At 41.2% G+C, this 16,320-nt stretch overlaps 1 protein-coding gene across 3 annotated transcripts in view; it reads left to right on the forward strand.

Annotated features, from left to right (window-relative positions):
* The window catches only part of C2H8orf34 (chromosome 2 C8orf34 homolog), a 198,586-nt gene that overhangs the window by 90,873 nt on the left and 91,393 nt on the right, over positions 1–16,320 (forward strand). The gene's annotated exons all lie outside the window — the stretch shown is intronic.

A 16,320-nucleotide genomic window follows, 5' to 3' on the forward strand; every position in this document is an offset into this window, starting at 1 on the left:
TAATACCTGTGGGGTCAAAATGGTCACCACACCCCAAGATGAATTCTTTGAGGGGTGTACTTTCCTAAATGGGGTGACTTTTGGGGGGGATCTATTCTGCTGACACTACAGGGGCGCTGCAAACGCACCTGGCGCTCAGAAACTTCTTCGGAAAAATCTGCACTGAAAATGCTAATTGGCGCTCCTTCCCTTCTGAGCCCAGCTGGGTGCCCATACAGTGGTTTATGCCCACATATGGGGTACCATTCTACTCAGGAGAACCTGCGTTACAGATTTTGGCATGCAGCTTCTCCCCTGTTCCTCGTGAAATTGAGAAATTTCCAACTAAACGAACATATTATTGGAAAAATTCTAGTTTTTCAATTTTACTGTCTTATTTTGAATACTTTCCTCTAATACCTGTGGGGTCAAAATGGTCACCACACCCAAAGATGAATTCCTTGAGGGGTGTACTTTCCAAAATGGGGTGACTTATGGGGGGTTTCTCGTCTGCGGACACTACAGGGGAGCTGCAAACGCACCTGGCGCTCAGAAACTTCTTCAGAAAAATCTGCATTGAAAAAGCTAATAGGCGCTCCTTCCCTTCTGAGCCCGGCTGTGTGGCCATACAGTGGTTTACGCCCACATATGGGGTACCGTTGTATTCAGGAGAACCTGCGTTACAAATTTTGGGGTACTTTTTTTCTCTTGTTCCTCGTGAAATTGAGAAATTTCAAACTAAACAAACATATTATTGGAAAATTTCGTGTTTTTCATTTTTACTGTCTAATTCTGAATACTTTCCTCTAATACCTGTGGGGTCAAAGTGCTCATCCTACCCAAAGATGAATTCTTTGAGGGGTGTAGTTTCGAAAATGGGGTGACTTTTGGGGGGATTCTATTCTGCGGACACTACAGGGGCTCTGCAAACGCACCTGGCGCTCAGAAACTTCTTCAGCAAAATCTGCATTAAAAAAGCCAATTGTCGCTCCCTTCCTTCTGAGCCCTGCTGTGTGCCCATACAGTGGTTTACGCCCACATATGGGGTACCGTTGTATTCAGGAAAACCTGCGTTACAAATTTTGGCATGCTTTTTTTCTCATGTTCCTTTTGAAAATGAGAAACTTTAATCTAAACGTTTATATTATTTGAAAATTTAAATTTTCAATTTTTTTACGGCCTAATTGTGAATACTTTCCTCCAGCCCCTGTAGGGTTAAAATGCTCATTATACCCCTAGATTAATTCTTTAAGGTGTCTAGTTTCCAAAATGGGGTCACTTATGGGGGTTTCCAGTATACAAGCCTTCTAAATCCATTTAAAAAAAGAACTGGTCCCTAAAAAAAATCAGTTTTGGAAATTTTCACAAAATGTGATAATTTGCTAATAAATTTCTAAGCCCAGTAACACCCTAAAAAAGTAAAATATGTTTCCAAAATTATGCCAGAATAAAGAGGACATATTGGTAATGTGATTTAGCAACTAATTTATGTGCTATGACTTGCTTTTTTAGAAGCAGAGAATTTCAGAAGTTCATAAAATGCAAAATTTTCAAATTTTTCATGATATTTTGATGTTTTTCACAAAAAATACACAAAGTAGTGACCAAATTTTGCTACTAATATAAAGTGCCATATGTGACGAAAAAACAATCTCAGAATCCCTAGCATACGTTACAGCATCACTGAGCTATAAGCGCATAAAGTGAGACAGGTCAGATTTTGAAAAATGAGCCTGGTCATTAAGGCCAAAACAGGCTTTAGAGGCAAGGGGTTAATATTTAATTAATAAAACACATTTTCGTTGAAATAAAATCAGTTTCGTTGTTCAATAATTTAATTCTAACGAATCCATCATTGTGCAATTAAATATACTGTCAAAAAATAAATATATATATAAATATACATTTATTTATATATCTATTTATTTGAACAGTATATTTAATTGCAAAATGATGGATTAGTTTAAATTTAATTATTGAACAACGAAAGGGACTTTATTACAACGAAAATGTGTTTTATTATTTTAATAGATTAACCATGAGCGGCATCGGCATACTGCAGAGGATCGCAAACCCCGGTAATAGCAATTCATGTAAACTGTGTTCCCTGCTTTCCCAGATGCATCCAGAGGTGTTTCCATCACTTTCTTAAGATTTTATTTGTTATTTTTAGTTGAACCAGATTTTCAAGTAAATGACCGTATGTTTTGAGCTGCATGTCTATTTTTTCCCACGGCCGTAGTTTCATCCGCACATTTACAGCCGCATAAAAAATACAGCCGCACAGTTACATAGTGTGAACCTAGCCTCAAGCTGTATTTAGGACAGAGAAGGTTGACTTAGATGATGGCTGATATCCAGCCCCAACATGTCACCAACATACTCCCTACAGCGTCCTTCACATGGACATAAGTATTCAGAGCCTTTGCTGTGACATCTACAATTTACCTCTTGGTCTCCCATTTCCTTATTATGGGCCCGTTCACACTATGGAATTGTGTCCTCTATCAGTTTGAATGGGAGGGCTCCACACAGAATCTCGACACCGATTCCATAGTGTAGACACCCTATCTTTGAAATCATTCTGCACCTTGATTGAAGCCACTTGTGTTAAATTCGACATGATCTAGAAAGACACAGGCCTGTCTGTATAAGGTTTCACAGCGGACAATGCATCAGAGCAAAAAACTAGTCATGAGGAGGAAATTACTGTCTGTAAAGCTCAGACACAGGATGGTGTAGATGCACAGATCTTGGGAAGGATACATAAAATGCTAGACTGAAAGCTCCCAAGAGCACAGGGACCTTCAGAATTCTTATTTCTGAACACCCAGGACTGTCCACCTCACCAAACTAAGTAATTGATGGAGAAGTAAGAGAGGTGACCCAATAGTCACTCTGCTTGAACTTAAAAGATCCTGTGTGTAGATGGGAAAAACTTCTGGAAGGTCAGCTATCACTGCAGCCCCCACCAAAAAGAAAGGACTCTCAGATTGTGAGAAACAAGATTCTCTGGTCTGATACAAATAAGATAGATTTTTTTGGTCTCAGTTCTAAGCATAATGTCCTGCTCGTCACCTGTGTAATACCATCATTACCTGTGAAGCAGTAATAGTGGTGGCAGCATCATGCTGTGTGGATGGATTTTAGCAGCCGGGGCTTGGAGACTGGTCGGGGTTGAGGGAGAACTGAATGAAGCTAGGTACAGATATACTCTTAAAGAAAACCTGATCCAAAACGCTCTGGACCTCAGACTTGGGCCTAAGGTTCTCCTTCCATCAAGGCAGTGACCATAAGCGCACAGTCAAAACTCCACAGGAGTGGCTTAGGGACAACTGTGTGAATGTCCTTGAATGACCCAACCAGACCTAAACCCAATGGAACATCTCTAGAGAGACCTGAAAAAAGCATTCACCAATGGTGCCCATTCAGTCCAACAGAGATGGAGATGACCTGGGAACAGAATAGCAGAAAATCTTCAGATACGGACGTGGAAAACCTGTGAAACAATAACCTAGAAGACTGGAGGCTGAAAACCCCTCCCATAGTTGAACCAGATGGACCTTACTGTGTAATGGTGCTTTCAGACGAAGTGATTATTGGTGAACGATTCGCCATAATGATCACATTTCAGCCATAATCGTCTTGTGTAAACACAGCAAACGATCAAGCGACGAGCGAGTAATCGTTCATCGTGATCTTTCAACATGTTTTCAAATCGCCGTTGGTCGTTCGCTGAAAATTCGCAGATCGCTTCGTCTAAACAGTCTTTCAAAGATTCACCCTATGTGTGAGATAGGCTTAAGGATTTTTCAAACGATTGATCTTTTTCGTCTAAACACTGATCGTTATTGAAACCAAATCGTTGCCTCAAAATGGTTTAAACGATTGATTGGGCGAATTATCGCTCCGTGTAAAAGGACCATAACATACATTGGAATCTTGCATGGCTTTCCTACACTAGTATCACCTTTTCAGCTATGTTACATACATGTAGCAGATGACTGTAAGATGCTGTTTGTGTGTGATATGTGTACTGTACATTTTGTTTCTAGTAAAAGTGGTTTATTATTTTATACTTCTGCTCCTTTGTTTCCATCCATACTTCTTTTCTAAAAATGGATCCTAACAGAGAGAAAAAGGAAAATCTCCTTCCCCAAAGGACTTTCATCCTTCCCGTAATAGGAAACTGGATTATGCCAACAAAACGTGTTGAGTGGACTGGCAACTAGGAACTTGGACAACTAGGCAGGGTGTCAATTGGAATACAAGTTGTGTGACACTTATTATAAACCATTAGTCAGTGCCAATGGTTCTGCCAGCTACGAGCTCCATGCATGTGGTAAGACCGCTGGCATTTCCAAGCAGGGTGTGGCTGTAGGTGGCGGCAGTCGTTACCGCTCAGTGTTGTCGGGCAGGGTCCTTGTCCAGTAAATGACATGAAACTGAGTATTATTTGCGCATTCGATTTATATCTATCTGATCAGAGGAGATTCTAATTTTAGGGACTTTATAAGCCATGCACATATTACAGCAGTATTTTTTTTATACTCTTTTATATTAATTTTACAATTTTCTTTTTTCTTAGAATTTCAAGAGAGAATTATATATTGTGTTTGCATACATCCACATCAGTTCTGCATCTTGGTTTCAGAATGAAAACATAGTTATAATAACATAACTAAGATGCAGTGGAAGGTATTCTATTAGGGACAGGTATAAGCCAATACTTGTGCTGCTGATAAATAAGCAGCTGCAGTATAGTCATTCTATATTCTATTGCTAATGCCCTACCTGTAAGCAGCTGCAGTCATAGCTGTTCTGTTACACAGGTTCTATAAAATAAATAAATATGGTAAATAAAAGAAATTAGGCTGGGTTCACACTGACGGATGTAAAAATGGATGCAATTATGTGCATCCGTTTTGATCTGTTTTTCCATTGACTTCCATTTAAAAAAAAAAACGGGGGGGAACAAAACGCATCTGTTTTTTTTTTTCAACGTACACAAAAATAAAGTGAAGTACGTTTTTGTGTATGTTAAAAAAAGATGCGTTGTGATCTGTTTTTTTTTTTATATATATAATGGAAATCAATGGAAAAACTGATCAAAACGGAGTCACATAATTGCATTCATTTAAAAAAAAAAAAAAAAAAGGTGAAAAGAACGGTTTGCAAAAAGGTAGTGTGAACCAAGCTTAACCTACCAAGATCTGTGCATCGGTTACTAATAAATACGGTTTGGTTGTTATCAAAGTTGAATTTATTCATGACTAGAGATGAGCGAAGCTTGAGCATGCCCGAGTCCATCTGAACCCGAACTTTCGGCATTTGATTAGCGGTTGGATAAAGCCCTAAGGCTATGTGGAAAATATGGATATAGTCATTGGCTGTATCCATGTTTTCCAGACAACCTTAGAGCTTTATCCAACTTCAGCAGTCCCCGCTGACCAAATGCCGACAATCGGGTTCGGATCGACTCAAACCCAAACCCGGTTTGCTCATCTCTATTCATGACCCAAAGAGGGCTGTGCACATAACACCCCAAAACAGTAAAAAATTTTTTTTTTTTTTTTTTTTGCACCTGTACTGTAGGAAATGTTTTTTAAAGGAGATTGCTGCTGAAGCGGATCTACAGTATATGCTATTGATTAAGGATTCGTGTTTTTTTTTTTGTTTTTTTTGTCTCCCTGCACAGTGGACATTTACTCAATAGGCTCTTAAAAGACATGAAGAGTACATGTAGTACATCTGCTTAGGTGTTATTATTCACTTAGATTGTGTTTGTCTGTAATTGCGATATAGATAACAATCAGATCTTATTAGTAGTAAGATAAGAAACCCAAATAATTCCTAAGGGTCCGTTTATTCTTACTTGCAGCTGCAGGTAAAGGTCCATATTGATTCATATACCCTGCCTGTAAGCAGTCTACTATTGCATATGTTTTATATAACAATAATCTGCACAGTTCTTTATTGACAAAACCTAACAGGAAAGACTAAACTACCAGTGGAAGACAACAGTACACATTTGCAGCTATTGGACCCTGCTCACATCTGATCCGGAGGCTTTGTTCTAAACCTCGGTTAGAGATTCTATTATATTTGAAACAAAAAAAAACGACTCTGCCTCTTATGTCTTCCCATTGAAGCTAAGGACTCCATAATGACTGTAACATATTTGTGAATGACTTTATTCACCAAAAATGACTCCTTACCCCAGAAAAAGCCCTACATTCTTGGCCACTAGGTGTTTCATTTCTCTGCAATCTACTGTCCACAGCCGGTTGTCAGGGAAAATCTGTCTCTAGTAACAGAAACAGCAAAAGAAAACAAATTAAGGGGCGGGGCTTAGGTACTGCTATGCTCAAGAGAGAGGGAGAGTCTGGGGTGTATATCTGTTTGTCTGTCAGCCTCCTCAAGAACGATCAAAACTCTTCCTGAGAGTACATCAAGGCTTCCCAGCATTTGCAGCAGAAGCAGTTCTGCGCTTTCTTGCTGTAATATGTCTGTTTCTGTCTCTCTCCTGACATAGCAACATGCAGAGTTCATCAGTAACTTCTGATGCCAATGTAACAGTCCATTCTCCCTCCACATGCCATCTATGTGTTGAATGCCATCAGCTGCTGTATGCCCTGCAGGATTCTTTCCAGTCTGACACAGTGCTCTCTGCTGCCACCTCTGTCCATTTCAGGAACTGTCCAGAGCAGCAGCAAATCCCTATTGAAAACCTCTCCTGCTTTGGACTATTGCTGTTACAGACAGAGGTGGCAGCAGAGAGTATTGTGTCAGACTGGACATAATATGCTGCTTCTTGCAGGGCATACAGCAGCTGATAAGTACTGGAAAGCTTAAGATTTTTATATAGAAGTCATTTACAAATCTGTATAACTTTCTGACACCAGCTGATTTGAAATCAGGCAGTTTTCACTGGAGTACCCCTTTAACATATATTTAAAAATGGAGGAAACATGGAATATCTGTTTGTGTTAGACGCCTCACCCGGCTCATCATGTTTGATATTGTTTCAAAGTAAAATTGCCCATTTTACAAGCCCCATAGTAGTGGGAATGTTTCCCATAAGCTGCAGTTGGCATCTCCGCTGCTCTCAGAGGATTTCTTGGCTTTGGAGAGATTGGTAGTAAAATTAGTGTCATTGTGTGTTCCTGCCAGGGCTCCTTAATGTATAAAACACGTTTTGGCAGATTTAACTTGGGCAGAAAGAAAAGAAAAAGTATCTGGATATTCGCCTTTAATCTGATTCTCAGTAAAAGTGTTAATTAAATTTATAGAAATTCTGCACCTGAGAGAGTGTTTTATGGCCTCTTAATGGGAGCTATACAATGGCGGGATGCTTGGCAGGCTACATGTAAGATACATTTACAGCACAGAGATTGATTTAGGCCTGGGCCATTGTGCCTGTGTCGGGCTAGGTGTCCTCTGGAGAAATGTAGGAGGTAAAGGAAACAAGCTGGGCAAGCTCCGCTTTGTAGAATAAGCCCAGGATTTGGGTGGAAAGAACCCCATTAATAAAGTTCAGTCTTGGACTCACTTCTATATTTGTAAGAGCCAAGTGTGGGTCTTTAAGGACCAATGGCAAATGTAATATTTACTACAACACATTAAGAAGAAGGCAAGAGGTGGCACTCCAAGCTTAAAGTGAACAAAACGTGGTTTAAGTTTATTCACACAGTATGCAACGTTTCAATCTACTCAATGAGATCTTTGTCAAGCCTGGGACCTGGGTCTGGAACCGTGGGGCAGAGCACCCTACCTGAGCCTTGAGCCACACAGTGCCGTTTGGCAACCTTGCTTTTTGTTACTACAACACATTATATACCTATATTACTGCACAGGGGGCCATAGTAATTTGTGTAAGGAATTTTTCCCCTTTCCTTTATTCCAAAATGCAGGTGTGCAGATCCTGAGTAAGACCGATTACTTTACCTTCAGCTGATGTGAACATTAGTACAAAGGTGAGGACCCCCTATATCAACCACTGTTGATATATATGGTATACATGCAGCTGGTGGGTGACATAGAGGCCCTGTCATTTAATGTTAAAATCTTTACCGTCAGGGGCGTAGCTAGGATTCACAGGGCCTCAGAGCAAAAAATTTTATGCTCTTCTTGCATTCATTTTTACAATCCCTGCTCAGTCAGTCATTGACAATAATAGTGACCCGACTTTGCAAGCGATTCGGCGAACAGGCATTTCCAACTTAATGAGATGTAAGCTGCTCAGAGGGGACCATGGATGGTCAGAGCAGACAAGGTCAGGGGGTTAAGGCAAGTGAGAACTTTTTTTTTTTAATGCCGTCTCAAACCGATTATTTTGAGGAGTCGAACAACCTCTATTATAACTTATGATTATCCACTAGGAGGCGCTAACCCTTTTCACTGTGATACTAGTTTCCAAGTTAATAGTGCTGAAGTTACTAAAGTTTCCAAATTAGTACTAGTAGGACAAAGCTGAATGAACTATCAGTATGCCATCACTTTGTTAGATGGGAATACCCCTTTAGACAGTAATACTGAGTAATATGCCAGCTTGAGAGCCATCTTTTACTTTGCTTTATAGTATTGATAGCTTATTAGTAGCGAGTTAGCAAGGACACAGTGAACAATTATATTGCTTTCTGATGGGTGATCATAAAGTAAAATACCCCATTAACTTGCATTAGCTGATAGATGTCTGTGACTTTCAATAAGATACAGGCACCAAATTCACACAGAATCCTGAATGTGTGAACATGACCTGAGTCACTGCCTATGGGTGATGCTTAACCACAAACAAATCTGTATTATAAGTAATTACACCTACATTTAACTGAATGTTTTATTAATAAAACACTAGCTTACTGTATATATTACCACTATCCTATGGATCGTATATATAAGTAAGATATTCACATGTATGAAAACGGCTTTGCCACAAGGGGGCACTAGCGCATTTAATTGGATTGCCTGCCTGATTGTCACCACTAAAATATTATCAGTGTATTACACATAGACAGGTCACCGCCAGGACAATACATGTAAAAAAATATGCTTAAAACTACAAACGCAAATGATCCATATTTTAACAGCTTGTTTTTTTATATATATCATGTGATTCTTAAAGGAATACAGCTGCCTCTGCTGCAATCACCTTATTGTAGTGTGTCTGTGTGGTCTGCATAGAGCTGAAAAGAAATTAGGATGGTTCAATAATCCAGTAGTATCAGGGCGCCTCCTCTCGTTTTAATGTGTGCGGTTCAGTAGATAGCAAATAGAATAACAATTGCAATGAATCACCCCTATTTTGCCTGTGATCTGGGCTACACAAAGCCAAACGCATGTCATTGATCAGCTTCTATTGTGCTAGGGAACGGTGGCCCATCACAGGACGCTAATTGGATTTCCATGTAAAATGATATTGGATGATGCGCGGCACATGTTAGGAATACAAACAGGTTCACTTGTGTGGGTTTTGGCAGACAAAAGTAATGGACCCCTGTTTTTTGCTGGGACTTTCAATTGAAATGCCAAGATGTTTTTCTTTATTATTATTATCTGCATGTGGTACCTGTTTATTATGCATTTGCTTTTATTAGTTGTTCAATGTGAGCTTTGTATTATTCTAAAGGGAACAATAGCAGTAAGTATTTAGGAAGTTGCTATTTAGGTAATATATAAGCAAGAGTTTATAAAGGTTAATGTACTTGAACATACTAGAATTAGCCACTTTTGTTTTTTTTCAACCTTACTATATAACTAAATGTGCCACTCACAATGAGAGACTGTGGTCCAAACTGGGGAAAATGGGAACTCTAAGGAGGGCGCAATATTACTGCCCCCGACATACACCATGGGGTAAGGCACAGATTCGTCCCTCCCCCTGGGGGGGCAGGGATTTGTTGCGCCGGGTGCACAGCCGGCTTTAGTGAATTCAGCCGGGGAAAAGGGATCGGGCATACTCGTGCACCGATCTTAATAAATGTCCCCCTAAATGTACCTCATTCCCACTGTTTTTGTTCTCATTTGTGTTGCGGTGCATAATAGTGTAACTATAAGGAGTGAAGAGGTAGCAGTCACATATGGGCCGCCCTATAGTTCTTCAGGTAGTATAAAAAAACAACAGTCATATAAATGGCACATGGTGAGGGGCTTTTTACAGTTTTTCTCTGGGGTCCAAGAGCCTTAAAGGGGTATTCCACTGAAACATAACTTTTCATATGTTGCTTCCCATTGTGAGAGTGAGGGCCAGTTCACACAAAGTAAAACTGGAGGAATCCTGCCAGCCTCCGTGTCATACAGGCAGTCTATGGGAAGGCTCCCGCACCTCCTCTCTTCACACCTCTCTGCTCAGAAGAATTGAATTTACTCCGTGTGAACTAACGCTTACAATTCCTTATATATTTGTTTTTATCTCCTTTTACCAGTTCTGAGCTGCTAATTTCTTGTGAAGACACGAAAAACTTTGTGTGAAGTTTTGTCTCTGTCTCCCCCTCCTACCCCCACCCATTTGAGAAGTCCCTATCTGCAACCTTTAAGCAACTGTGTAATACTGGGGGGGGGGGGTTAATCACAGTGAGTTCATCAGCAACTTGACCTCAGATTAATCCTCCCAGCATTACAGAGAAAGCCTGCTAGGGACCTGTTTACATTAGCTTCCTCAGATTGGGGGGGGGGGGGGGGGGGCAGAGAGAAAGGCTCACACACAGATTTTGTGTCTTTGGAAGAAAGCAGCAGCCCAAAATTGGGGGAAGAAGACTAGATAATAAGAGGTATGAAATGAATGGTTAGTCTCATGGGTAGCAACATATGAAACGTTAAGTTTGAGCAAAATACCCCTTTAGAAGGGTAATACAGGCTTACAAAAACATGGGCACTCTTATCTGGAAACAGCACCACTCTTGTCCCCAGTTTGGGTGCGGCCTTGTAGCTCAGTTCAGCTCAATTGAAGTGAATGGAGCTGAATTGCAATATGACACACAATCATGGCTACACCAAGATGGAGCTGCCCAGGACAGACAAGCATTTAGAGGGATGTTTTTTTAATCTACGATATACATTATTACATTATTAAGAAGTGTTCTTTTATTGTCCAAATAAATGCAAAGAAGAGTCCAGCACTCACCAATCCAAGCAATGCAAAGGGTTTATTGCAAAACTTTGAGAGCCATGACAGGGAAGGTGGTGTGCAGGTGCTTTCCCAAAGCACCTTTTTTTGTACTGTACGTATTCAAGCTTTAGTGCTTTATATCTACTCTGCCTGTCACCAACATATATATAAAATATTTATAGAATCAGTGTAACAGTCTGACTGATAAGATATCCAAAAAGATTTACAAGCTAATAATCAGCTAAGCTAATAGTAAAAAAAAAACTAAACTGAAACAATAACTTGTTTAATTCTGATTATTATTTTCTGCCACAATTTCTTCACAATGTTGCATTTTACTCCTTTCACTTACTAAGTGTCCAGAACTTACCTGACCTCGCTCCAGCGGCGTCCTCTCCAGCTCGAGTGTAGAGCTGCCTCTCCGCCCGGGGCCGCGTGACTTCACGGAGACCCGACGGCATCCCTAATTACCTAGGGCGCCACGGGATCCAGTGACGTACGGCTGCCCAGCTGATTGGTATAGTGCTAAGCTGGACGGCGATCGGTGCTCAGAGTGAGTGGCAGGCGTCTCTGACACTCTCTCTGTAGCACTGCAGCTAATGGTTGGCAGGACTCCAGAGCCCGGACCAATTACATTCTGGTCCGGGCTCCTGGTCCTGTATTTAAAGAGCCAGCGGTCATTCACTGATCGCTGGCTATTAGGTTAATACCCTGGTCCCAGCTCCCCTGTGTCTATTCCTGCGATCCCCTTCCAAACTCCCTTTGCTTGCTCGCCTAGTTATCCGACCCTTCACCTGACCTTTGACTATCCGATTGCCTACTGACTTTGTACTGCGTTGCCTGTTTGGTTCTGACTTGGCTTGTTTACTATCCTATATTGTGTTTGTCTGTCTGCCTTGTTTTGTGTTCCACATACTCAGCATAGGGAACGTGTTTGTAGTTGTCCACGGCAGCCTAGGGCCGATTGAGGCAAGTTGGCAGGGACAGTGGGTGGGTTCAGACCTAGTGCCCACTGTCTTGTCCTGCAACTCTGTACCCACAATCTGACCCCCCACACCGCTTGTACCTTTAGGTAGCTGCTTTTAATTTAAGATCTGTCCTGGGGTCCATTTGGCAGGCGATGCAGTTTTTGTCCTAAAAAACTACTTTTAAACTTGCAGCCCTGTGTCAAGTTGTTGTGGCCTAGAGTATCCATGCCCTAGAATTGTGACACCCCATAGCCCCGCCTTCCCACCCTCCTCATCACTAGGAACACCCCAGGCAGTTTTTTTACTATTCATAACTTGTCTGAACATGGCACAGATGCCTTAACGATCCAACACATGTGTAGTGTTCACACATGTGATGAATAGCAGAAATTGTTTTAGGGGCATTCCTAATGGTGAAAAGGGGAGGAGGGGTGTCGCAATCCTAGGACATTGTTACTCTAGGCCATGCCAATTTGACACAAGGCTGCAAGTTTGAAAGTGGTTTTAGGACAATAACAGCATCACCTGCCAAACAGATGCCAGGACAGATCTTGAATTAAAAGCAGCTATCTGAAGGTACAAGGGGTTTGGGGTGGTCAGATTGTGGGTACAGAGTCGCTTTAACTGTTGGGCCAAATGTGATCCAGAGAGAAATTATCCCCTTTGGCCTCACAGCTGTTATCCGAGCCCTTTATACATGAGTAGTGCTCACTCCTTTTAAAGTTCTAGTAATGTTAATAAAAATAAGAAATATCAATGAAAAATCTATGAATCCTCAAAAATGAGAAAACTCTTTAAAGAGAGACTGACCATCACAGAGATTGCTGGAGGATTAATTTTATATTTTCATTATAATAAAATAGTTGAATGCCTTAGTATGATTCGTATTGTATTTTATAGTGTGTCAAAGTAACTATCATATTAAAGCATTCCTGATAAAGAGACCTTGGTAGTCTCGAAAGCTTGTAGTTTATCATTTTTTGAGTTAGCAATAAAAAGGTATCAGCTGCCAAGGACAGTTTTTACCCAGATTAACACAGTTTGTTTATTTTTCTTTTAACTTAAAAAAAATGTATATTGTGTATATTTGTACATTTGTGGTATAATATATATTTTCTGTGAACAAACACTGGAAATGGGAATAGGATTGAGAAAGCAGATGGTTTGGTGACTAGAGATTGGTGAAGAACTGTTGGGAACAAACATCTGGGGTTGTTTAACCCAAGTTTTAACCCATCTTTGACTAGGCCAGTTTCTCTAAGCCCAATTGAGCCAACATGTGGACAATTCTTCAGCCAACATACAAGAGGATTTTGTAAAGCAGTAGCTAAAGAAGGGAAGTCTTCAAATCCTTTGTCCAACCATTTCTAATTGCCTCAGACCTACGTTTAGTCAAGTTTGCAGTATTAACAAAGCGAAGTGCTTTGTTGGCTCGGTAGTCTGCTTATCAGCCTGCTGCCTTTGAAATCTGTGCCACTCCACCCCACTCTACCCTGGATGCTGGAAAAAGCTTCTCCAAGTTTCCCTGGACTGGATCCAGCTTTTCCTGGCACCTGGGGAAGAGCAACCAAAAGAGCAGGCTGATAAGCCGACTGCCGAGTTAATGAAGTGCTTCACTTCATTAATACTGTAAATTTGCTAATCTCTAGTTAGAATGTCTTTTGGAAGCTATAACAGTTCACTAAATGAAGAAACTAAGTAGACACCCTATATGCTGACTCATTCATCTACTTGAGTTTTTATAGGAAATTTGTTTGTGAGGGCTTGGGTAGTTCCCATGAGAAAAGTACCGTAGCTCTACTACAGAAGGAAAAGAGAAGAAGGTTCTCCGATACCACCTATTGGAGGACGCTGCCCTGTAAATCCATGTGCAACCCTAGTTAGCACATGCAAAGTAACTTCCTCCAGAAGGAAAAGAACGGGTTCTCCATTGCTATCTGCCCAAGAAATCCAAGAGCGACCCCTTAAAAAGCCTTGAAACATGACTAGGAAGCCAAGTCAGATTTGTCTCTGAGAGGAAGAGAACCCCTCTGTATGGCATGCCAAAACGTGCGGACTACTGATCTGTGGATCCTGGGCCGGTTCAGTGGGTGCAGCTTGTTGTTAGGACATTGCGCCCTAACAGTAGCAGTCATGCGATCTCCACCAGTTGACAAATACCAGTTAACACTGTGCGTTTGTCTCTGAGGACATATCTGGTATATACAGCTTTTGTTACTTCTTGACATTAGTTTTAGATGCTAAGGTCCAAAGAAACTGGCAGCTATACTTTATGCTTAGAATCGTCCTGTCTCGGACCTGGATTATCTTTTCTCCCGCTGTCAGCCGCCCCATACAGAAGGGACTCACCAGCGCAATTTGCATGTTCACAACGTACACTGCAACTCTTCTCAGCTGTCCAGGGGCCGGAAACGTGATTGTATTTTTCTGTTGGGCTCTGGGGGATTTGAGGGGGAAAAAAATGTAATTTTATATTTACCAATCCAACAAAATACACAAGCTAGTATAAATCTTAAGGCCTGAGAACAAATAAATATAGATGAAAAGTGCGGCCTTTTTATCTCTCTTTGGTGCAAGTGGAAGGTAATGGGATTGTCAGGTCTTAAAGAAGTCTCAGGCCCATTCATAATTAAACAGTGTCTGTCAAAAAGCCAGGTCATTTCAATTGATAGAGAAGCATGGGAAACTGGTATTGCCAAAAGATTCCTTGTTCAGTAGTGTTGAGAAGAGGGCACTCACGATGCATGGCGATAGGTTACCAAGGTGACGTGGTTTGGAGACATTCATATAGCTGCAGAGGGCACAGGTCCAGAGGATATCTTATATGCTGTGAAAAAAGGAGCTCACAATCCCTTTCAGGGGCTTCACAATTCCTTAAAGGACAGTTGTGATTTAGATTGTTTGTAGCTCTAGAATGTGGAGTTTTGTTTTTGATTTTTTTTTTGTTATTTAGCGGCTTAACTGTTTTTTCGTTCTTTTTACCTGTCTAGATTTGTACAACTCTTTTAGCAGGGCTTATAAACGTATTCTACCATAGGAGGAGAGCGACTGTGTAAGAAACAACAAACTATCAAGTAATCAATCAAGAGCTGTCCCAATTCTCTGATCTCTATGCATAATGCGTGCTGAGACAGCAAATACCTAGCGGATTTGCTGATTGAGTTTGACTTTTTCAGCTATTGTTTTCTGTCACTGGGGGGGGGGCGGGGGCTTGTATGTGGGGGTTCGTATGCAGTATTAATGCAAGTAAGAAAGCTCTTTAGCCTTTTCAGTTTCCCCGTACACATAGTCATGTCATTGTCTCACTTCCTCAGTAATGCTAAAACTAGTCATTAAAGATGAGTGCGTCTTGAGCATTTTCGAGTCAGATCGCGCGGCGTTTGCCAGGGGCTGACAAAGTTTGATGCAGTCCTAAGGCTGCCTAGAATACATAGACACTGCCATAGGCTGTATCCATGTTTTCCAGGACTCCCTAGGACTGCAGCAAACTACTTCTGCCACCGTTATTTACATGCGAAGCAATCTGACTCTCTACTGGCGATATGTTGCTACTGCAGCTTCACTACGGATCATCACCCAGATTTTCCAGACTCCCAAATGGAGAATCTGCCGAATTATGCCATAAAACATTTCCTTTATGTTTTGTGATAATAATAATGTAAAACTACTATTAAACATATGATGTAATAGCCACCATATAAAATACATTATGTTACTGCGCTGACTCTCCTGCTGACCATATAGCCTGTGTTCCGGTTCCCTGCAGTGACTCTGGTTCTTAGGAACCAGCTGCTGCTCACACCTGGGCCGCACTTGTGCAGCAACCTGGTGCTATCTATCTATCTATCTATCTATCTATCTATCTATCTATCTATCTATCTATCTATCTATCTATCTATCTAATCTATCATTAATTGTCTATCAATTTTCTATCTTAGTGTGTTGTTATCTCTATCTAAAATTAGTTTTAGTTTTACTTGAAAAGAGAAGTCCCGCCAGATATATTTTTTAGCAAGTGTTGAGGAGGGGGAAGATAGAAGAAATAACATGCTCTTACCAATCCCCAGGTCCCTGGATGCTAACAGGGACATGGTTTGTGATGTGTGAGGCCCGCTCAGCCAGTCAGCGCTGTAGTGGGGTTCCTCCTTGGCCGCTGGCTGGCAGAGCAGACCTCACAGGGCACGACTTGGGTCCCCGGGAAGTGGCCGGGGACCCAGGGACTGGAGCGGCAGGATGCGGCCACCAGTGCTGGTGTGGGGGAAGTAG

Source organism: Dendropsophus ebraccatus, chromosome 2, assembly GCF_027789765.1.
Source record: "Dendropsophus ebraccatus isolate aDenEbr1 chromosome 2, aDenEbr1.pat, whole genome shotgun sequence".
NCBI lineage: Eukaryota > Metazoa > Chordata > Amphibia > Anura > Hylidae > Dendropsophus > Dendropsophus ebraccatus.